This window comes from Nomascus leucogenys, chromosome 8, assembly GCF_006542625.1.
Source record: "Nomascus leucogenys isolate Asia chromosome 8, Asia_NLE_v1, whole genome shotgun sequence".
Taxonomy (NCBI): Eukaryota; Metazoa; Chordata; class Mammalia; order Primates; family Hylobatidae; genus Nomascus; species Nomascus leucogenys.
The window spans coordinates 73,466,502-73,488,928 of record NC_044388.1 but is presented as its reverse complement, the minus strand read 5'-3'; the positions used below and the strand labels follow the sequence as shown (position 1 = coordinate 73,488,928).

Genomic DNA, 22,427 nt, shown 5'->3' with positions numbered 1-22,427 from the left:
GATTTTTTTGTATCTGGATGTCTATCTCTCTAGCAAGACTAGGGAAATTTTCTTGAATTATTCCACCAAATATATTTTCCAGGTTGTTTATTTTTTCTCCTTCTCTCCCAGGAATGCCAATAATTCATAAGTTTGGTTGCTTTACATAATCGCATATTTTTTGAAGACTTTGTTCCTTTTTTAAAATTCTTTTTTCTTAATTTTTGTCTGACTGTGTTAGTTCAAAAGACCAGTCTTTAAGCTCTGAAATTCTTTCTTCTGCTTGGTCCAGTCTACCAAATATAGTTTTCTTATGCTGCATTTGCCATTCTAGGGAATTGTGTTCAGTGGCAATAGTCAAGAAAACTTCATTGGCTATCTTACATAGATTTTGTCTTAATTTTGGTCTCTACCTTTCCCCCCTAATTCAGAAAATGAGTCTTGGTGAGCTGGCACATCATAAGGGATCAGGATCCACAAGCAATTGTCTAGACCAGGAATGTTCCACATGACCTGCAATTGCCAGTTAATGTAATGACTCAGAGTGGTGGTCCCTCAGGTGAACAAAGAACACTCTGCAAATAGATTTATAGAATACAAAGGGCCTTTACAAGCTGGAAAAGGCAAGGAACAGATCCTCCTCCAGAAGGAATGCAGCTCTGCCTATACCTCAATTTTCACCCTATAAGACCCATTTCAGACTTTGACCTCCAGAACTGAAAGATGATAGATCTGTGTCGTTTTAAGCCTTTAAATTTGTGGTAATTTGTTATAGCAGCAGTAGGAAACTAATACACAGAACTTGTGATATAAAGTATCCCAGACCCCCTCATATTGCAGATAAGGAGACAGAGGCCTAGGGAATTTGCCAACTTTCATGAAGTCACATGGCTGGTTAATAATAGCTGCTGACAACATTGAGAAATTCCTCGATGCTAAACACAATGCTTAGTCCTTAGCATGTATTTACTCATGAAGTCATCAGCATAACCCTAAGGCAGCAGCCCTCATCCTTATCCTCACATTTTATAGATTAAAAGACTGAGGCATAAGGATGTTAATGTCATGAAGATACTAAATAGGGTGCTAAGAGTTTGCACCCAGGCATTTCTGCTCTGGAACGCACTCTCTTTACCACCAGACATAGTGACAGAAGGGGAGCCTGCACTCTTGGGTGCCAGTCCAGTATCCTACCAACTTCGAAAGCGTTACTTGATCTCATTTCCTCTTGACAACTCTGAAATCTGTAGGTCACTCCCATTTTAAGTGAAGAAAACAAGACACCAAGACTAAGAGATGTGCCTAAAGCACTCATCTGGTCAGTTGCAATTACAAGCCTCTTGACTCCCATCTCTTGGTAGTTTCCCCCAGTCCCTCTGCTTCTGGCACCACGAGAGACACAAAAGATAAATGACAGAGTTTCTGCCGTCAGCAAGTTTATGGGTTATCTTGGGCTAAATTTGGTAACTTGGGTGTCACTTTTTTCAGTTCCATCCTCAGGGCAAGGCTACTCCTGAGGCCTTGATCAATAACTGTTTGTTCTCTGGAGCAATCTGACATTGCACAGAGGAAAAGCTTGGAACAAAGTAAGCAATCAACGTACTGAGCTTCCCCTGCCAGGGGCAGCTTTAGAATGTCTATGTAAGAGAGGCTTCAGCCACATATTTGGAAGAGGCTGCAGCACCTAAGTGTGGTATTATAGCCAACATAATGTATTCAGTTAGAGTGTATTTTTACTTGGGGAATTTTGAGGAGGAGCTGATGGAGATTTAGGGGGCTGACTAAAACTGCCCCAAACCACCTCTTGATGTACCACTTCCCCATGTAAACCCCTGTATGTTGCAGCTCAGAAAGAGGAATATACAGTTCTCACCACCAAGAAGCTTACTCACTATTTGAATGTAGGCAATTTTTTTTTCTTTTCTCTTTTTTCTTCAGACAGGGTCTTTCTCTGTTGCCCAGGCTGGAGAGCAATGGCGCAATCATAGCTCACTGCAACCTTGAACTCTTCCCTCAGGCAATCCTCCTGCCTCAGCCTCTGGAGTAGCTGGGACTACAGGCACGCACCACCAAGACCAACTAATTTTAAAATTTTTTGTAGAGATAGGGTCCTGCTGTGTTGCCCTGGCCTCAAGCGATCCTCTCACCTCAGCCTCCCAAAGCGCTGAGATTACAGGTGTGAGCTACCTCATCCAACCTGGATGTGTGCTTTAAAAGAAATCAGAGAACAAACAAAAGGCCTAACAAATTTGGGCAGTGCAGACATGGGCCACCTGCAGGTGAGAGCAATAGGTGCGTGGAGGACAGTTCCATGTCTATGGCTTCAGGAAAGCCTCATGGAAAAATGAGGCTTTGAAGTATGAATGAGTAGGTGAGGGGTAAGTGTGATCGTAGGTGGAGAAAAAGAATGGGTGAGAAAATTCAAATAGACATATTTGAAGACAGTGCACTGGGCAGATTAACTGGTGAAAAAGAAAGTATGAAATCACTTATGTTGGTTATCACCGAATCATTCTTTCAGTTAACAAATACTTATTGCTCACCTACCAAGGGCCAGGCACTATATTAGATACCAGGGACCCAGCAGTAAATAAATCATGCGCCCTAAAAGGTAAGGGGTGTTGCTCTGATTCAGCTCCAGCAGCAAAGCTCTGCTCTTCATTTCTGCCTACAGAGAGGGATTCCCATTTCAGGCCATTCCTGCATGCAGTCAGACACACCTGCCCTGCCCCTGCCATTGCACGGCTCCTCTGACGCGAAGGCAGACACAGGAGCCCGGTGATCATCTCTGCTTGAATAAATTACCGCCCCATCATCTTCATGCATAAAACATGGCACAGGAGGCTAGGGCAGCCCAGCACAGCAGCTGCCTTCGGGCCAGTCGGGAGTTAAGGGAAGGAAAGGCAAGGCAAGTTACAAGATAAAAGAAGTCAACGGAAGCCTCAAATACTTTTTTTTTTTTTTTTAAGGAAAGAACAAAAAAGGGGGGTTTTATGTTTTCTTTTTCATTTTTATACGTCTGGACTTAACTTCCGGGATCGCTGCAAGACCCTTTTGTTCCTTTGCCATGAGCAGGTTTTAGGCCGCTCTCTTGGGACCATGGTGTTACCTTCGCGATTACACTGGATCAGAAACAGGCCATGGAGGGACAGGATCCGGAGGCGCCAGCTCAACCGTGAGTGTCCCGACGGGTGTTACCTACTCTCTGCCTTTGTTTTCCACACTTTCCCGCAACACACTCATTTCTTGCCCTCTGCACATCTTCTCCAATCTCTCCCCCTTCCTCCTCTCTTCCACTTTCCTGTGCTCTGTTTTCCAATGGACTTTGGTATTTTTTACCGACTCTCTCTCTTCCTATTTCCTTCCCAGCCCTATCCTGATTAGAGGTAACTAGATACATTTTGTTTCAAGTGGTGAGCAAGACAGGGCCACAGGGCCTCTTTTCTTTATTTCTCCAACCAGATGGAAAATACAAATAAATATTTACATCGGTCAAGGAGTCATGTGAATTGGAATTTTTGTTTATTACAGTGGGGAAAAAAAATGGAACATCTGAATCAAACAGGTTATCAGCAGTGTAGCTAGATGAGGTGAAATTCAAGGATCAGTGAGTCATATTTCCTTTAAAGGGCCCAATTGTACGCTTCTTAAATTATCAAACTCACAACTGAGTAGACAGGAACTCTAACCAAAAGGGAGTTTTTAGTGTTGGAGTAATCTGAGAATGAAAAAGCATTTCATATGTATGCCAAGACCATTTCTCATGAACAAGTAACAAATTCGTGTGTGTCTGTTTTTAGAGATGTTTATTTATCTCAGATGTCAGCAAATTCAAATGGTTGGAGGGGCTGGGCTGCTAAGAAGAATGAGTGAAAGGGGTCTGTTTTCACAGGGGTAAGGAATAGTTCACTTTCTTCCTGTCTCCGTTGTGAGAAAAATGATAGTGAAAGCAAGATGATAAATGACAACTGACATTTGGCCTCAATATGAGGTAGCAATAGGGAGTGGTAGAGGGTGCAGCAAATGGGGAAATACGTGTCCCATCATACTGGGGTACCCACCATTCAACGCCATCCGATTGTTTCCATGAGGAATGGGGTAGAGGTTGGTAGATTTTCCAATTTTTCAAAAAAAGCAGGTGGATGCGGTAGCTCATGCCTGTAATCCCAGCACTTTGGGAGGCTGAGGTGGGAGGATCACGAGGTCAAGAGATCGAGACCATCCTGTCCAACATGGTGAAACCCTGTCTCTACTAAAAATACAAAAATTAGCCGGGCATGGTGGTGGACGCCTGTAATCTCAGCTACTCAGGAGACTGAGGCAGGAGAATCACTTGAACCCAGGAGGTGGAGGTTTGCGGTGAGCTGAGATCGTGCCATTGCACTCCAGCCTGGGCAACAAGAGTGAAACTCTGTCTCGAAAAAGAAAAAAAAAGCAAGAAACACTAATTTCTGTGTGAAAGCTCTCAAGTTTAAATGTTGGCAGTTTATTTCTTTGAATTTTAAATATGTAATACCAATGTTCTGAGGCAACGTGTGACAACTGTGGGCCACCAGTAGCCAAGCCCTGGTTTAAGTGCTAGGTGTTGTTCTCATTAGAAGTCCATCGGCCGGGCACGGTGGCTCACGCTTGTAATCCCAGCACTTTGGGAGGCCGAGGCGGGCGGATCACGAGGTCAGGAGATCGAGACCACGGTGAAACCCCGTCTCTACTAAAAATACAAAAAAAATTAGCCGGGTGTGGTGGCGGGCGCCTGTAGTCCCAGCTACTCGGAGAGGCTGAGGCAGGAGAATGGCGTGAACCCGGGAGGCGGAGCTTGCAGTGAGCCGAGATTGCGCCACTGCACTCCAGCCTGGGCGACAGAGCGAGACTCCGTCTCAAAAAAAAAAAAAAAAAAGAAAAAAAAAAGAAAGAAAAGAAGTCCATCACACAGGCGGGGCGCGGTGGCTCACGCCTGTAATTCCAACACTTTGGGAGGCCGAGGTGGGCAGATCACCTGAGGCAAGGAGTTGAAGAGCAGCCTGGCCAACATGGTAAAACCCCATCTCTACTAAAAATACAAAAATTAGCCAGGCGTGGTGGTGGGCACCTGTAATCCCAGCTACTCGAGAGGCTGAGACTGGAGAATCACTTGAACCCAAGAGGTGGAGATTGCAGTGAGCGGAGATTGTACCATTGTACTCCAGCCTGGGCAATGAGCGAAACTCCATCTAAAAAAAAAATAAAAAATAAAAAAATTAAAAAAAAAATAGAAGTCTATCAAACAGTGTTCTTTATGCCTAGATGCCTAGTTATACGTTGGCAACTCTTCCTTGTGTGTTAAAAGCCCCTGGTATAGACAATTAAATTAAGATGAATGAGTGGCTTAGGAACATGTATCCAAAATAGTCACAGTCTACTAGTTTCGGAGGTAAGCTGGGCTGGTTGGATTCCAAATGACAATTCAAAGACAAGCAAACAATTTGCATCAAGCAAAATACTTCTTTTTCTTTGATATAATTGAAGAAGCCATCAGTTTTCTCTGGGCCTTTACGTTCTTGATCATGTTTCTTTTACTTGCACATACCTTAAATTTAAACTCCAGTTTTTATGAAACTTCATTGTATATCTGTAGGAAAATAGTTGTGATCCTAGTTTTAATCCAATACCTCTGTTATGGAATCCGTCACTGAGAAAAGCTGGATTATGGATCTGCATGGTTTCACTAGTATGGATGGGAAGTCAGCCTATACTCTTAAAATAAGAGTTATGAGAAAAGCCTGCTTTACTACAGAAATTTCACTTAAATTTGAGACTAACATCTGAATACTGTGCTGATTTCTGCATGGTTTTAATATGAAATGATATATTAATAGATGTTGAATGTAAGCTCAACATTAAGCAGGCTGGTCCTGACCTCTGTGGCATAATGTCTAAGGAGGGAATTCTGATATTCTTCCAGGATGGTCAAGAGCCCTGCTGCATGAGAGTCAGTGTGAGTTAGAAATAGGAACAGGATCAAGTGACATTTTTGGAGGGTTGCATTTTCCAACTCACAAAAGACCTGTGCGTGTTTGCAGGCAGCGAATTAGAGAAAGTGGGAAGGGAGAAAGAGTGAAGACACCTGTGAGGGAAGGACGCTTATCACTGCAAATGTCAGCCTGCAAGGGTGGCCCTCAACAATATTTTGCGGCTGCTAAAATCTGCTTTGATAATGTTTCCTGTCTTCTTTCTCTGAAGTTTTTCTCATAGGTCAGCGTTTCCTCCAACCTGGGGACTCAAGTTATATAATCCTTTGGGGTTATTTTGTCATTAAGAAAAATAAGTTAGTAAACCCCTTTCCTTTAAATACACAGAGGGACCTTGAATAGCGATAGGAGGGACATGTGCTACCACTCTCCATTTCCATGCCCATGCAGACATTGCTAATCAACCACAGCTCTCTCTTTTTCCCCCACAGGGACTAGGCCCTGGCTTGGAATCCTTTCTAATATAGTGCCTTAAGCTGCCATGTCTAATCAATTAGAATTGCCTCACTGGTTGAAATTTATATTTGTTTTCTAGTGCTTTGTAACAAATTACCATAAGTTTATTGCCTTAAAACAACATACATTTTTTATCTCACAGCTTCCACGGCCATGAATTAGCTGGATTCTCTTTTCAGGGTCTCCCAAGGCTGAAATAAAGGTGTTCTCTGGGGCTGCAATCTCATCTGAGGCTCAGGGTCTCCTTCCAAGCTCAATGGTTGTGGGCAGAATTTAGTTCCTTGCAGTTGTAGGCCTGAGGCCTTCAGCAACTAAAGGCCACCCATTGTTCTCTGCCACATGACCCTCTCCACAAGATGGTAGTTTGCTTCCTCAAAGCCAAGAAGGGTCTTTTGCTGCTTATAGACTCTTCTTTAAAGGGCTCACCTGATTAGGTCAGGCCCACCCAGGATAATCTCTCTTTTGATTAGTTAAAAATTGACTGATCAAGGACTTTAATTACATTTGAAAAATCCCTCATTTTTGCCATATAACATAATCTAATCACAGAAGTAAAATCTCATCATATTTATACCCAAGGTGCGAGAATTATACAGGGCCTGTATGCCAGAGGGCAAGAATCTGTGGGGCCATCTTCAAATTCTGCTTACTACAAAACCTAATTGTCATCTTTGCAATAGAACTTCGATTTTGAGCTACTGGAAAGCTTTAGGTTTTTTTGTTTGCTCATTTGTTTTTGTTTTACTTTTTATTATGAAAATTTTCAAACATTCAGTAAAGTTGAGAAAATAGTATAATGAATCTTATATATCTATCACCTAAATTTAACAATTATTAACATTTTGCCATATTTGCTTCATCTAATTTCCTGTTGAAACATTTAAAAATAAATCAGACATTATGACATCTCCGCACTAAATATTTTAGTAAGAGCATCTCTAAAAAATAAGTACATTTTTCTACATAACTGCGTAATAAAATTAACAATGATCCCCACATATTATTAAATACCCGGACCATATTCGAATCTCCCCAGGTAAGAGCAAATCCTTAATAAGCTCTGCACGCCTATAACCCTTAGCAAAATACCTGGCACCTCATCTACTCAATAACCGTTTGGGTTCCATCAAAATTAAACTCATCGTAAAGCAATGGATCCCAAAGTTCATCTTCCCTAAGCCTTCCTCACTTCTTCCTTTCACCTCCAGAATCTGTAACGAAATATTTAGATTATTTTCTTTTCTAGTCCATAGCAGTGTAGTAAAAAAAACTAATAATCAAACCAAGGTATGAGAACAGTAATATGTTACCCTTCTTAGGGATATTTGAATTTTAAAAGAGGCCAAAGGTCACTACAAAGACACACGTGTGTGATACTGAGCAGACATTCGGGAGAAGGACCTATCTGGTGTCCTGTAAACCCTGTCAAGCTGCTTACCTGTGACCTGCCCAGGTAGAGAGGAGTATAGACAGAGCAACAGCTCCGTGGGTGCCTGGGCCTTCTACATGATGACAGCAGGGTCAGGGCAGGGCATGGGAATGAGGGGTGGACACAGATAACTGAATGCCCCGAGAGCCTTTCTTTCCTTTAGTCTGCCACAGTTGGGGTGGGGGATTAAAGGAAAGAAACCCTGAAGAGTATATAAGCTTTGACAACCGGGAGATTTGGCTTCAAATCCTACTTCTACAACTTCTTAGCTGTTGGCCTGTGGGCAATTTATTCCACCTCCCTGAATGCCTACTTCCTCAGTCTTAAAATGGTTATTACAATAATACCAACCTCCCAGTGTTATTGGGGGGGATTAAAAGACATAAAATATGTCGAGTGCCTAGCACAGTTCCTGGCAATGTAGCTATTGGGAGCTGAGGGCCTAAAAATGGTAATAGTGGCATTTGAAGCAGTATGAAGGGCTTACCATTGTCACCTCCACATTTTTTCCCAAAATAATGGGAGACATGTCATACTGGAGAAGGCATCCCCATCTTCCTCAGCCAGGCACCCCACCCTCACATTCAGCTGGCTTACACCACACCACACAGGAGGCAACACAGATACACTAGGGAAAAACCGATCTTGGCCCCTAGGGGTGTGACTCCTGTTCTTCTGGGAAAATGGAGTGTTTGCCCCCACAGAGGATCTCCAGGCTGTTTTCAGTACAAGTAAATGCAACCAGATGACAGAGCCCACTTGGAACTTGTTTCACCTCTTTAAAAAGTTGAACTCTGGCCTAGTGTGGTGGCTTACACCTGTAATTCCAATGCTTTGGGAGGCTGAGGTGGGAGGATCACTTGAGGCCAGGAATTAGAGACCAGCCTGGCAACATAGCAAGATCTTGTCTCTATAAACTTTTTTTTTTTTTAGTGGGCATGGTGGTGTGTGCCTGTAATCCCAGCTACTCAGGAGGCTGAGGCAGGAGGACTGATTGAACTTAGGAGTTGGAGGTTACACTGAGCTATGATCATGCCACTGCACACCAGCCTAGGTGACAGAGCAAATGCTATCTCAAAAAAACAAAACAAAACAAAACAAAAAACAGTTGAACTCTGTTAGGTAGAGCTTTGATGGAGGCAGCCGCTGGTTAGCACTTTTTGTGGACTCCAATCAAAGGAATGGAAATGAGTTTTCTCTGTCCCACTGAAAAGACAACAGTGACAAAGCTGATATGCACTTGAGATTAGGGAATCTGCTGTCTCAGAGATAACCACTGGCGACTTCCTCCCAGTGTCAATGTGACTTAATTGTCTTGTTCTGCTTCGCCCGCCATTCTCCTGACTCAGTGTGATGGCATTCTTAATTGTGACTGGGCAAGGGGACCAGGTCAGGCAGCAGTCTGAATCCCACAGACCATGCCCTGGACTGTGATTGGGGCTGTGGGACTTCAAAGGAGGGCTCTCCTGTCTGCCACCATCCTGGGTTGACAATTCTACACAAGGAGGTAAGAACCCAGCTGGCTATTCCTCACTGCACGTGCAGCTCTGGAAGGCACTCTGATTCATAGAGTCTTAGATTTTCTTCTAAATACCACTGTCTTCAGATGAGAACCTGAAGCCAAGATCTCAGGGAGACAGAGGGGCCTGGGATAGGAAGAATATGTGGGCACCTTTCCCAGAGTCCTCCATCTGCACAAGGCTACCCACTCTGCAGATGGCCCCTGCTTGCAGAGAGATCCAGCGTCAATTTACAGAGCAGCCCAGCTTCCTATCAGCTTTCTGTCCTGGCTTACCTGTTATCTGGCAAGGGTCAGGCCTTGACAACACTCATGTTTCTCCCCTGGTCTCCTCCACTCTGGGATTTTGTACCAGTGTAGGGAGGCACTATGGTTGCAGATTTAGCTTTTCAACGTGGATACAAACACCCAAGTGTCCCAGACCACAGCAGAAACCATGTTGCTGCCTTTTCCAACCTGCTGATTTGGTCTCTTGCTGCTGTTCTGACCATCAGAATTGCTACTGACTGACAAATCCCTTGTGCTGCGATTTTAGGCTTCAGGCTGGGCTTCCCTGCTCTGAAGCGGAGAAGGATATACCAGGAAAATTCCTCTCTTGGTTTCTGTTTCCTTTAAGCTACAAGCTTAAAGATTTGAGAGGAGGTCAGTGAGGGGTTTACCCCAAGTATAAAAAAAGAAAGAAACCTTTTAGAACATTCTGTATAATTCATAGGTCACATATTTTCCTGGGTTTCAGTCTAGACACCTGCTAAATTTATCCATTAACAGCCTCATCCCAGACAACAGGCAGCTGGGCCCCACAAAGCCTGGGTTTCTCCCCAGTTCTGAATCTTGTTTACCAACAGCTCTGCCAATTACAGAGAATCCTACTGCATTTTGTTTTAGGGACCCTAGTGTTTATACTGGCATAAAAATTATTTATATGCCTTCAAACATGTTGTTACCTATTTTCTCATCATTCAGAAGAATACTTGCTTCTGTAGAAGGCTTACCCTCCTCCTTCCTGCCTGAATGATTAAATCCATGGGTACAATTGCCAAATGTCCAATTCCAGTTTATACTGTCAAGGAAGAAAAATGATGGGAAACTGGAGAATGGAAGGTACTTTGAGTAATTCAAGGAGGTCCGTTGGTTGAGAAAGTGCTCTCTTTGTATGTACATGATCTGGACAGATATTTTAGCTGTCTCCAGCCGAGGATGGACAAAAGAGAGGATATGGAGGGAAAAGGAAAGGAGAGGAAGAAGCAGCAAATACAAATACAGCTAACAAACATAAAAAAGAAAATGAAACCAGCAGAGGGATTAGAGAGCTCAGAGCCTCGGTGGATTCTGAAGTCTGTAATTCTCAGGTTGTTTGTTTGATGAAGGATCTAAAGAGCCCAAAAGTTAATCACTAGAATGATCACTTGGTCTCTGGTTGGTAGCAGAAAATTACCAGAATAGCAAATTTTCTCAGAAGCATTAAGCTAGTGTATCAAGTAGGGGGTAAGGAGGATCTTAGGGAATGGAAAGCATCTTGAAATATGTTAGCCTAGATTCAACCCACTATGTGAGTACCAGTTTTTCCTCTGAAATAGCAAGATCCAAGAAATTGTTTCACTGTGTAAGAACATGTTAATTATATACACATACCTTATCCCCTTCTGCCCTCCCCCCACAGTTGTCAAAACTGTAAACTTGGGCAGTAGCACTGAAAAATATGTATTGATTTTGTCTTCATCTGATACAAAGCTAATATGCCCATGTTGTATAAAAATCAAACAATACAGAAACATACAACAGAGAGAAAGTCATCTAGAATTCCCAGACCTCACCCCGTACAGCATAGCACTCCCATTTCTTTTGTAAAATATACTAAATATATATATATATATAACCTTTTTGTATAGTTTTTGTTTTAAAACGTTATCAATTCTCTATACATTCACAAATAAAATTAAATAAACAAGTATGAGAAAAAATACAAATTGAATGCAAACAGAAACCAATGAACTATATTTCAAATGAATAGCACAACTACATGGAAGAAAAAGAAAAGAATTAATCCAAGTAACATTTGAACACAATACTTTGGCTAAATATCCTCAGTCAAAAATCAAAAAAAAAATAATAAAGTAATAAAAATAATCTTAAACTCTGTTTAGCAGATTTGTTTTTTGTAGACCACAGTTATAACAATTCTAAAACTATTTTGTGTATTGTAGAACTAAGCAAACAAGTACCTACAGGATGTGTTGGGAGCCAGAGTTCTCATTGCACAAGAAGGCAGATACAAATATAAAATGAGTGAAGACAAAAAAGCATCCTATTTGTTGCCCTGGAATTAGAATAATCTAGACAGACAGACAGACACAGATATCTCCTAGCTCTGTCCACTAAAAGGATCTAGAAGCAGTAATACCCAATAGCAATGAGCAACCTAGTACCCAGATGTTGGTTTTTAAATATCACTCACACCAAAAGGAATGAGGGCTCTTTGGAAAAATGCTGATCCCAGGGCTGCAGCAGTTAAATTACAAGATGTGGCTGAAACACCCTTGTGCCAGAATATAAAGAAGTACTCAAAAAATTAAAGGAATCTGTCAAAAGCACCGGGGAGCTGCCTTGGAGGGGCTTCTACTGGCAAAACTGGGACACTGTGAGCATCAAATAAACAATGATGTTAATAGATTATAGCCCATTAAGTTAGAAATCCATTTTTAAACATTAAAAATAAGAGCTAAAACCATAAAACCTTTTTTTTTTTTTTTTTTTTTGAGATGGGGTCTCATTGTGTCACCCAGGCATGTGGCACCATCGCGGCTCACTGGAGCCTCACTGCAGCCTCGAACCCCTGGGCTCAAGCCATCTTCCCACCTCAGCCTCCCAAGTAGCTGGGACCACAGGAATGTGCCACCATGCCCAGCTAATTTTTAACTTTTTGTAGAGACAGAATCTTGCTCTGTTGCCCAGGCTGGTCTTGAACTTGTGGGCTCAAGCAATTTTCCCATCTTGGCCTCCCCAAGTGCTGAGCTAAATATATTTTTAAGTGGGATCAGAATAATACCATGTTCTACAACTTACTGTTTCATTTCACAACATAACTTGGGTACCTTTTTATGTCAATAAATAGCAGTACATTTCTTCAGACAGGATCCATATACCCAAATCCAAATGAAAGCTTGTAGAGTTTGAGACACTTTAAGTGTATCTAATCTGATCCACTTAAATATTGAAAAATGATTATAATTGTAAAGCGGATTGTATTGGTTGGGAATTGAACCGTCCACGTACTTACTTATGGAGGCCTGATGTCTGTGACTCTCCAGCCATGCTGTGCTGCTCTTTCTGTTTCCAACTGGAAACCGGGCTATTTTAAAGGTCAGGGTAATCGGGAGAAGGTATGCATATCTATTTTCAAAAAACTATGCCTCACATATTCTTTGAAGGGGAGATCTTTTCATCCTCCACCAAACAGATGGCGATTTGGAAAAAAGACCATTTCCAATCCCATCAAGGGTTGGCTCCAGGGGTGCCTGGTTTCTGAGGCACCAGAGAGGTCCTTGTTCTTGGGAGCAGGTGGCTTAGTTCTTATCTCCATTACAGGGTGGGATGGAAAGAGGCACGCAAAACCTGAGCCTGCAGAAAGAACCAGGCAATATCAAGAAAAACGGAGTCTGAGATACTTGCCAACACTTTGAATTGCTGCTGCCCAAAGCTTGTTCCCTGAGGTTTGTTACAAATTGTGTGAAATTAATCCAATCCTTCAATTTTCAAGCAAGTCAAAAAAAAAAACACCATAAAGGATTCGCTTGCTGATACTGCATCAAAGGGAGGACAGTAAATTCATGTAAGTGAGTCAGCAAAGAACCCCAAGAGCTCTTCCCCTCTGGACCAAGGGAAACTTTACTCCTATTAGGATGGTTCGAAGGGGAGAGGGAGAGTACTCTTGAACTCATCAGAGAGTATGAAAGCAAGTGTATGGGTCTACAAGCAACCCTCTAAATGGCATAGGTGGTGAAGAAAATGCATTAGATGTATTTTCAAATGTTTTCCAACATTTTATTATTAATACGTTTCACATATAGAAAAGTTGAAATAATTATACAGTGAATATACTAAATATATATATAACCTTTTTGTATTATATGTATAATATATATTCTATGGATATTCATAGAATATATATATATTGTATGGATATTTTATATATATATATATCTCTACCACCTACATCACATACCTAACCATATACCTATCTATCAATCTTTTAATCTTATTTTTAATGCTTTAAAATAAATTGCAGACATCCATATTCTTTATTCTAAACCCTCATATATGTATTATATATATATATATCAGTCAATCTTTGTTCATAGTTTAAAAAAATTTTTAGTCATGTTTATTGAGGTGTAATCACATATAGAGTACAGCATACTTTTTAGTGTGCAGTCCTATGAGTCTTGACAAACACCTATAGTCGTGTAACCACCACAACAATGAAGATATAGAAGAGTTCCATCACCCCAGACATTCCTTCATGCCCCTTTGGAGTCAGTCCCTTTCCCCAGCTCTTGTCAACCAGTGATCTGTTTTCCATCCTTATCGTTTTGGCTTTTCCAGAATATCTCATAAGCCGGGTACAGTGGCATAGGCCTGTAGTCCCAGCTACTCGGGAGGATGGCTTGAGCCCAGGAGTTCTGGGGTACAGTATGCTCTCCTGACTTGGTGTGTGCACTAAGTTTAACATCAATTTGGTGACCTCCTGGGAGCGAGGGACCACCAGGTTGCCTAAGGAGAGGTGAACTGGCCCAGGTCGAAAACAGAGCAGGTAAAAACTCCTGTGATGATCAGTAGTGGGATCGTGCTTGTGAATAGCCACTGCACTCCAGCCTGGGCAAGTGCAATTGCAAGACCCCAGTGCTAGGTGTGGTGGCTCACGTCTGTAATGCCAGCACTTTGGGAGGCAGAGGCGGGTGGATCACCTGAGGTCAGGAGTTTGAGACCAGCCTGAAAACACGGAGAAACCCCGCCTCTACTAAAAATACAAAATTAGCCGGGCATGGTGGTATATGCCTGTAATCCTAGCTACTTGGGAGGCTGAGGCATGAGAATCACTTGAACACAAGGGGCAGAGGTTGCAGTGAGCCGAGATCACGCCATTGCACTACAGCCTGGGCAACAAGAGCCAAACTCCGTCTCAAAGAAAACAAACAAACAAACAAACAACAACAACAACAACAAAACAGTAAGACCCTATCTCTTTTTTAAAAAAAAAAAAAGCCAGAATATCTCATAAGCAGAATCATACAGTATGTAGCCTTTTGAGTCTTGCTTCTTTCACTTAGCATGATCCATGATGTTGCATGCACATTTGTTCCTCTTCATTGCTGAATAGTATCCCATTATTGGATGTATTCTTATAAAGTATAGTTATTTGCAAGTGGTAAGATCTCTAATCACCAAAAAGCATGAGTAAACATGATCATCAGAGGGGACAACCCCCGAGTTCTGGGGCACCCCAATTCTATCCATAGCTCTGGTCCTCTCTCAGGGGAAGCTCTAAGCAAACGAGGGACTCTGAACCCTCTGAATCCCACTCCACCTCATTTGTACCCTGGGAATATCATCGGTGGCAACTACGAAGGGACAGTTTATTCAATCAGCAGTAAATGATTATGATTCAGAATGTATTAGGCCAGTCGTCAACCCTACATTTTTTTCTTTGACATTGTATGTGATTATACAACCTGTACACAAAACAGAGATCTTTTCCCCCCATTTAAGACTTGGAGCCAGGCTGACACAGACAATCAGAGGCAGGAGGATACAGAAGAACAAGGATGGGAGAAAGGGGAGAGACACTATAGTGGAGGCTGTAACGGTCCTGTCATGCTAAGACCCAGTTGTGGAGGAACAAGGAATCCCATTAGGTTTGAAGAGCTTTCTGACTGTCTGGTTCTCCCACTCCATTTTCTTTCCCTACCTTGAGTTAGAAGTCTGTGTTTTCAATCTAAAACAATAACATCCTGCACACAGAAGGAAAAGAGTGAAAGAATATCTTGATCTCTTAAGAAAAGCATATAGTTTAACTTCATGTTTTTAACCCAGCTTTTAACTGAGTAGCCCAGACATTGTTATAATTCCCTCAAAGGACCAAAAAAGTCAATTTTCTTCTATTTCCCTACAGCAGTTAAAAAATGAAGATATCTGGTTTTTTGAGATAAGAAGCATAATCTTCAGGGTAAGGTTACATATTTTTTTTCCTTCGCCCTCACTCCCAATGCTGTCTCTATTTCTGTGTCATCCGAGAAGGTGATGTGGGGCACAGAGGGTCCCAGCTCAGGGTATGGGACTTGTTTCCTGGTCTTGCCCCTGTTCATCTGTGAGGCATCAGTCAGACCACTCACTCTCTCAGTACAGTCAATACATGAACATTCCTTTGTGTCCAGGCCGGAGTTTGTTCTTGGTTTCCTATCCACCCCTTTTCTCGTTACTACTTCTTTTTTTTTTTTTTTTTTTTGAGATGGAGTCTCGCTCTGTCATCCAGGTTGGAGCGCAGTGGTGCGATCTTGGCTCACTGCAGCAAGCTCCACCTCTCGGGTTCACACCATTCTCCAGCTTCAGCCTCCCAAGTAGCTGGGACGGAGTCTTGCTCTGTCGCCAGGCTGGAGTGCAGTGTAGCGATCTCAGCTCACTGCAACCTCCGCCTCCTGAGTTCAAGCCATTCTCTTGCCTCAGCCTCCTGAGTACTTGGGACTACAGGTGCGCACCACCATGCCCGGCTAATTTTTTGTGTTTTTAGTAGAGACGGGGTTTCACCATGTTGGCCAGGATGGTCTCGATCTCTTGACTTCATGATCCACCCGCCTCGGCCTCCCAAATTGCTAGGATTACAGGCGTGAGCCACCGTACCCGGCCCTCGTTATTTGAGGGCACCCTCTCCCAGCACTCTGCTGCCTCCATTTGTACTGATCAATGGTGTCCTCTCTCAGTCCTAGACAGAGCTCCATTCTCAGGGCCTTTCCTTACCTCATCCCACATCAAATCAGATCCACTCTTCCCCATACTTTCCCACCCTACTGTGGACCAGATGAAGGGCCCTAATGTGTCAACCTGATAAAATTGATTAAAACTTCACATTCTTAGGGGTGGAAGTGATTTCACATGCATTATCTCATTGGAGACTCACAACTACCCTGTGGAGCTAGAAGGATCTGTACTATCCCTGCTCCCCAATTTTTTTCTTGTGTGGAAACTGAAGCTCAGAGAGAAAGGAGTAAGATAGTACGTCTGTCATCTATTGGGGGCAGTATTAGTATCAGGCATTGTGCCAGCTCCCCTGTTGGGCATTATTTCACTTAATCCTCAGTCCAGCCCTATGAGGTTGGTAATTGTATCCATTTTGCAAGTGAGGAGACTGAGGCTCAGAGAAGTTAAAGGACTTATTAAAAATCACAGGCCACAGTGTGGCAGAACAGAGCCAACGTTCAGACACATGTGTACAAGTCCAGAGCGGGTTTTCACTGCTGGAACTAGGACTCAAGCTCAAATCAATCAACTCCTAATTTTATGGTTCTTCCAGTAGCCACGCTCTCTATTCAGAAAATGCACCCCACCACCTCTCCCCAAATCTCAAAACATGGGCCCGGTTGAAATGCACACAGCTCTGGGAGTCTCCTAGAGGCAGAACAAGGGCTGGCGATGTCTGAGGGCAGCTAAGGAGATATTTGGAAATCTACAGGAAACTGCATCTTCCTGCGCTGTGCTGAATGTCCAGGTATCTGAGAATACGGTGAAGGAAAATCAACCGAATGTTCAAAGCTCTACAGAATGCCTACCTTGAGTCCCTGAATTCTTTTTTATGCAGGATGAGGGTGGTAGGGGCCACTCAGAAAGAAATGTGAACATGCAGAACCCTCAGGCTTAGAGCTGGTAGGGGTCGTAGGCAGCCAGCTCATTTCCAGCGGACAGTGCCCACTCTCCTTTCTTCTTAGAGCCCAGCCAAAAAGGATGGCTCAGCGGCCCGACTGGAGCACCTCTGCCCTCCTCGGCTCCTGGGCGTGTCTCCAGGGATTCCTGTTCGGTGATGCCCTGACCCACGGAACTTGCCTTTTCCCTCTTGTTCAGTCGGTTTCCCAACCTGGGGGCGTCTGCGGATCACGGTGTTTGAGAGGCTGGGCTGAGGTGGAGAAGAGGGTGGGGCAGGAGCACCTAAGTCGCTCAGGGATTTGGTGACTCACACCCGGGGAGGGGGGCCTTCTTTCTCTCCAGCACTGGGGGCGCCCAAGGCTGTTCCCACGCTTAGCAGAAGATGCCCCTGTCATCCCCCAAGGGGCCTGCTCGGAGTGTGCCACCTGCAGCATGGCCACCACAAGGCCGGTTATGTATTTATTTCCTGGCAGAGCTGAACCCCAAACGCTTTTCATTCTGCGCTGTGTGTGAAAGAAGCAGAAACCGCTGCACAGCATGTCTATATTTAGACCCTGGGCCCTGACCCTCCCCCAGAGGTCAGCTCGTAGACTTTTCTTTCGGAGCCTGGGGATGGGTTTGTACTTCACCCTCGAGCGCCTCCCCCTGGGAACCCGCAGAGGGCTGGGTGGCTCTGCAGTCCTGTGTGCTAAGTGCTTTTCTTCGCTTCTTGGTGCTTCGGCGTCTTGTAAGCAAAACTAGGTGAATCGAATCCACCCGTACGCGATTGTCGTTTGCATTAAGTAAGATAATGCACGTGGAAATATTTTGTGAGCTGTGCAGTATCACCCAAATTATTTTTTATTATTATTTTAAAAATAGAATGCATCAGCAAGTTCTTAATGAGCTTACTTTTTTGTTTTAATATTTGGAAATTGGAACAGCTACTTATAGGAGACTTGCAGATCCCAGGATGTGCCGTTTGCCTGAGTGGTTTCTTTTGGCCTTGCTGTGTCAGGACTTGTGAGGCTTGTGAGGTGGTGTCAGCAAATCAGCAAACAGACTCACACCTGAGCAGCCCGGGAGTGGTCTGGGGCCTGTGGAGCATGACAGAGTGGCCTCTTCTCAGCCTCCTCTCCACTGGAGAGCACTTGAGTTAGTATTTATTTCCTCCAGGCCCTCAGCCTCTTATCTCCTGCCAACTTCCTTTCAGAGGCATTCCTGCTGTATGCCCCAAGATTTTCCTCTGTTTACCTTCTTTGAAGTTGTCATGGTCTTGAATTTTAGACCACCGTAATCTCCATTTGACAATGAATGGTCATAAATTCAAAGAAATTGCAGGATTCATATTCTGAAATTTATATAAATGATTTCTTTATAAGTACACATAAAACTCTTTTCTCTTAAAATATACAGAAAAAGAAAAATGTACAGCTGCTCAGGGTAACAAAGTATTGCCTTCTAGAAATTCTCAGGCTTCTTGTCTTTAAGGATAAACAGGAAGCATTTCTAATTAGTGTCTCAGTTGTTTGCATATTGAGCTTCCAAAATGCTTTAGAAGGTTCGTCTTTTCAATCCGCCCGTCACAGTCCTTTATTTTTCATTTGCTAAGCAGAGGTAAACTTGAAACCATCTCTATGTGACTTATCATAAATCCCAATTAGTGAGACCTCAAATAATGAACTTGGCTCTCATTTATACACGTGACAAAATGTATACCTATATAAATATCTAATAAAAGTTCCCTAACAGCTAAATACAACGAAGAGAAGCAATTTTCCTCTCTTTTTCACACAATGGCTCTAATTAGTCATACAGTACAGAAAAATAAGGAACCTTTTATGTAGCTTTTAGTGGTTTTGTTCATTCTATAGTTTCCACCTGTGAGTAGCATTCATTTATAAACCTGTCTTGCTGAGCACAATGCTTTCAAAAATCACTTGCTTGTGACTCAAAAACAAAAAAAAAACAATTTTGTAACTTTTAATCTCATGCAATTTCTTCAGTTTCTTTTGTTGGTGAATACATGTACAATTTGGTTTTGAAATACCATGTATCAAAGCACAAACATATCATCCCTTGGAATCGTGAAGAAGCTCATCAATGTATCACAGTCTTCCGGTCAAGCCCATAATTCAGTCTCCTACAGCTCTGATTCTTGAACTCTAAGAAAACCCACCCTCTTACTCTTCCTGAACAATTGCTCACTAGAGCACTAAGTGAAGGCAAAGATTGCTCCTTAAAGTCAAAAAACAATGTTTTCCAAAGCCATGTTGAATATGCATATTCATCATTTCCCAGGAAGTTTTTCTTTTAAACCTCATGTGCATTTTCTTTAATTTGTATGGTTTTCTCAAGTTCAACATTCAGTTTTCATTTTAATCAGTTATATTCAAAAAACAATTTAATTGTTTTTCTCCTTAGAAATTCACTTTAAATTGAAAAGAACTTTTGTTTTTTCTCTTCTTTTAAGGCACAAAGAGTGCTGGGAGGGGGTGAGGGTAAACTTCTTTATCTGTCCCTGTCATTTTTTTAAAGGTCCTATTGCTTTTACACTTCTAACCCTTAAAAAGCCTCATCATGCACCCAGCATTCCCCTAGCTCTGGGCTTCCAGGGCACTGTTATTCAACAGAGAGTTTCTATAGAAATCCAAAGTATTATCTCCAAATAGCAGAAACCTTAACACCACAGGCACTTACTGGAATTTGTCTGGAGGAATCCTAAAGCTAAATAAATAGAAGCCTCTAAATTACCTTTTCCCCCCTTGACTATATCTTAGATCAAATTCTTAGAACTCCCACCACCCACATGTACACCAGGACCTGTGGGTGGGAGCAGGCGTGAGGCAGAGAGGGCTTCCTGTTACCACTAAATGAATAAAGAGACCGCTACATATCAACTCTGTCCTCTTTTTCTTGACTTTTCTTCCCTCCATTTAGTGTGAATATTTGAAGGTTAAACTGGGCATGGCCCCACATGTCTGATTACTCACCCATCGACATCCAGCCTGAAGTCACAAATTTGGCTTCAGAGAATGTTGTGGAGCTGAAAGGATGGCAACTTCAATTTTCAATAAATAACTAGAAACAGATTAAATAGCTTTCCAAGTCATCAAAGAAAACCCATGGTGAGAAGGATATTAAAGGATTAAAACAAGCATAAAGAGGAAACTGAAGGCAAAGCATTGACAAAATCTATAAACGATTATCAGCTTCAGCTAAGTCCAATACTCACCAGCTCCGTGGACAGAGTAGGGAAGCATCAGTTACAAGTTACGAGAAACAGCACGGCAGTATTGTCGGGGAGCAAGGTGAGGGCCTTCCGTCCTCTTTGAGGGTCAATTGTCAGTCTGGGCCCACACTGCTTCCAGAAGGGCACAGAACTGGAAAACTTTAACGATGGTTAAAAAATCTGACAGCTCCTGCTCTGTTGCCTGCCAATGCTGCCTGAGCCCGAGTGGTTCATTGCAACCTGAAGACAGATTCTAGACGCTGGAAACTCGTGCCTCCAATCCCAGATGCTAGGTCCAGCAAAGACTCCATGGTTCTGGCCTATGGTGGTGGCCTGGACACCTCCTGCATCCTCGTGTGGGTGAAGGAACAAGGCTATGATGTCATTGCCTACCTGGCCAACACTGGCCAGAAGGAAGACTTCGAGGAAGCCAGGAAGAAGGCACTGAAACTTGGGGCCAAAAAGGTGTTCATTGAGGATGTCATCAGGGAGTTTGTGGAGGAGTTCATCTGGCCGGCCATCCAGTCCAGCACACTGTATGAGGACCGCTACCTCCTGGGCACCTCTCTCGCCAGGCCCTGCATTGCCAGCAAACAAGTGGAAATCGCCCAGCAGGAGGGGGTGTCCCGCGGCGCCACGGGTAAGGGGAGCGATGAGGTCCTGTTTGAGCTCACAAGGTACTCGCTGGTCCCCCAGATAAAGTCATTGCTCCCTGGAGGATGCCCGAGTTCTACAACCGGTTCAAGGGCCGTAATGACCTGATGGAATATGCAAAGCAACACGGGATTCCTAACCTGGTCACTCCCAAGAACCCGTGGAGCATGGATGAGAACCTCATGCACATCAGCTACGAGGCTGGAAACTTGGAGAACCCCAAGAACCAAGTGCCTCCAGGTCTCTACACGAAGACCTAGGAACCGGCCAAAGCCCCCAACACCCCTGATGTCCTCGAGATCGAGTTAAAAAAGGGGTCCCCATGAAAGTGACCAACGTCAAGGATGGCTCCACCCATCAGACCTCCTTGGAGTTCTTCATGTACCTGAGCGAAGTCGCGGACAAACACGGTGTGGGCTGTACCGACATCGTGGAGAACTGCTTCACTGGAATGAAGTCCCGAGGTATCTATGAGACCCTAGCAGGCACCATCCTTTACCACACTCATTTAGACATCGAGGCCTTCACCATGGACTGGGAGGTGTGCAAAATCAAACAAAGTCTGGGCTTGAAATTTGCTGAGCTGGTGTACACCGGTTTCTGGCACTGCCCTGAGTGTGAATTTGTCCGCCACTGCATCGCCAAGTCCTAGAAGCAAGTGGAAGGGAAAGCGCAAGTGTCCGTCCTCAAGGGCCAGGTGTACATCCTTGACTGGGAGTCCTCACTGTCTCCCTACAATGAGGAGCCGGTGAGCATGAACGTGCAGGATGATTATGAGCCAATTGATGCCACCGGGTTCATCAACATCAATTCCCTCAGGCTGAAGGAATAGGAATATCATTGTCTCCAGAGCAAGGTCACTGTCAGATAGACCCCCGTACAACGAGGAGCTGGGGCCTCCTCAATTTGCAGATCCCCCAAGTACAGGCGCTAATTGTTGTGATAATTTGTAATTGTGACTTGTTCTTCCCGGCTGGCAGAGTAGTGGGGCTACCAGGCCCCAGCTTTGTTCCCTGGTTCCCGGAAGCTTGCAAACGTGGTCATTGAAGGGAAGGGTGGGAGGCAGCTGTGGTGGGTAGCTATAAAATGACAATTAAAAGATACATTAGTAAAAAAAACAAATTGCTCTGAAAATGAGTCTACTGGGCAGTAACATTCACATTTCTGAAATTAACGCATACTCTATTTGCATTTTCTCTTTTTCCTGTCTCCACGTGTCTTTGACAATTAGTAAATAAATCCCTAAACCTTATAAATATT

The 22,427-nt window shown here is 43.4% G+C and overlaps 1 pseudogene; it reads left to right on the top strand.

Annotated features, from left to right (window-relative positions):
• The first annotated feature begins 3,078 nt into the window (after positions 1 to 3,078).
• On the top strand, positions 3,079 to 22,038 carry LOC100582361 (annotated as a pseudogene).
• Positions 22,039 to 22,427: the final 389 nt, after the last annotated feature.